Source organism: Psammomys obesus, unplaced genomic scaffold (assembly GCF_907164565.1).
Source record: "Psammomys obesus unplaced genomic scaffold, mPsaObe1.curated_primary_1811, whole genome shotgun sequence".
Lineage (NCBI taxonomy): Eukaryota > Metazoa > Chordata > Mammalia > Rodentia > Muridae > Psammomys > Psammomys obesus.
Window position 1 is genome coordinate 48,834,114 of NW_026585644.1, and position 1,904 is coordinate 48,836,017.

The window sequence follows — 1,904 nt, forward strand, 5'->3', positions numbered from 1 at the left end:
TGCCAGTCTCCAGCTTGAAGGCCCCGCCACCCCTCCGATCTGTGTTCTTCTGCTTACTGGGATGTTCTAACGATGGCAAAAAGCTTTCAGTGAACACCCTGTCTTAATATTCTCATTTGTCTTCCGTTTTTGCTAAGAAATGCCCTAATGAGAGCGAAGGGAATGTCTCAGGTGTGCCCATTACACAATTAAATTAGCAAACCTCGGAGGGATTGGATTAAAAGTCGGCAGGGCGCATCTGGAGACCATGGGTCCAAAAGGACAGAGGCTCTAGGCCTCCCTAGTAGCCTGGCTCCCAAACTGGTCCTCCCAGATGAAGTTGGCGGGGTCCACTCCCCCCATTTCCCTTTTGGGAGTAGGTTTCCACCGCCGCCAGAATGGAGCCATTGGTGACTGTCCAGCCCAAAGCAAACGGGAGGAGGAGCAGTGGCTTTCGGGGTACAAAGGCATGCCCGGTGCACCCCGCGAGAGGCCGAGCGTGGACAGAGCCGGGGCCGCGCAGGTGCAGGCGGCGGCGGGCGGGCCGCAGAAGGCCGGGAACAAAGGCGCCTCGGGGGCCAGCGCAGAGGTCACCTGCTGCCTCCGGGGCAGATTAAGGAGGCCTGGAGAGGGCATTGGGAGGAAATGGTGCCGAGCTTCTTTGGAAAATCAATTCGTCCCACCCTTAATAGGGCATTTCGCTCCCCCTCTTCGGGAGTGGCTGGGCAGGTGTGCTTCCAGGAATGGGGATCCCGAGGGAGGAGGTGCCGCCCCGTCCTGCGTGCGCACCCTAAGAACCTTTCTGCTCTCGGCATCGTCCCACTTTCTTTTTTCTCTGCTCCGGGCTCTTCCCGCCTCGCTCTCTGCTCAGGCCTCTTCCTTAATGAGGCTGGAAGTGGAACTTTCCCTCACTCCCTTATTTGGTGATTTTTTTTTTTTACCCCAGTGACCTGGTTGCACTTTGTCCCCGCTCCCTGACTGCCAATCTTTTCTGGATAGGGCCCCTTTCCATTCTTGAGGCTCTCCCTCCTCGCCAGCCCCGGGAGGCCCAGCCTCCCCCCGCCCCCCAACCAGATCTCCAGCAACACAGCAGCCCCCCGCGGAGCAAGGAAGAGGCCTCCTCTGAGTGAATGGCTGGTAAGGAGGTTTTTAATTTGTCTGGAGCCACAGAGAAAAGGCCTCCGGGTAGCGTCCCCCAAGCCCTCAGCAGGCTTGGCAACGCCTGTGGGTATCACTCAGAGCCCTTCTGCCTTCCTGGTGGGCGCCGTCACCTTTCGGTCCTTGGCCAGGTTATTGGTGACAACTGGACTGAGGGAGTTAGAAAATGTTGAGGCGCTGTGTGCAAAGTCACCTCTGCCTTCCAGAACAAGGACTCTGCTTCGCCAAAGTCTCTGCTTTGTTGTTCCAAACCTACCAACACGAGAAATTTAGAGGCTTGACCTGATGCTTCTGTCAGACAGGGTTAGAAAAGGCTGTTCAGGCCACCGCTGACTTGATTTGCAGCCGCCCGCTCACGGCGGCGCTCTCCTTGAGCTTAGGGGAATGTCACCAGGCTGTCTCCCACTGAGGACCGGACAAGATGGTACATTTAAAAGCTTTGCCCACCTGACCTCTGGCTCCACCTCCAGGTGCACTCGCCTTCCCTTTCTTCATGGGCTTTATTTTTAGAGCAAGCGGAGGCTGCAGCTCTGACCCAGCCTGTTTTGAGTGCATCTCTGCCTCTCCCTTCTCCAGCAGCAGACTCTGATGCCTCGGGAGGGAAATGAATCAGCTGGCACTTCCTGGGTTTTTTATTTTTATTTATTTTTTATTGTTTTGCAGGTCTTGCTTCTCTCCATGGTCCTCTTGTCTAGCCAATATGCTCTTCAGACCAGCACTCGAAGGGACGGGGTGACAGTTTTCAGGGTCTCTAACTTGCACCCCCC

The 1,904-nt window shown here is 56.1% G+C and overlaps 1 long non-coding RNA gene across 1 annotated transcript; it reads left to right on the plus strand.

Moving 5' to 3' along the window:
• Window positions 1–333: 333 nt before the first annotated feature.
• LOC129688453 (uncharacterized) lies at window positions 334–1,898 on the plus strand. Its single transcript, XR_008721944.1, has 3 exons — window positions 334–502; window positions 979–1,116; window positions 1,801–1,898. It is a non-coding gene; the product is annotated as an uncharacterized LOC129688453 (long non-coding RNA).
• Window positions 1,899–1,904: the final 6 nt, after the last annotated feature.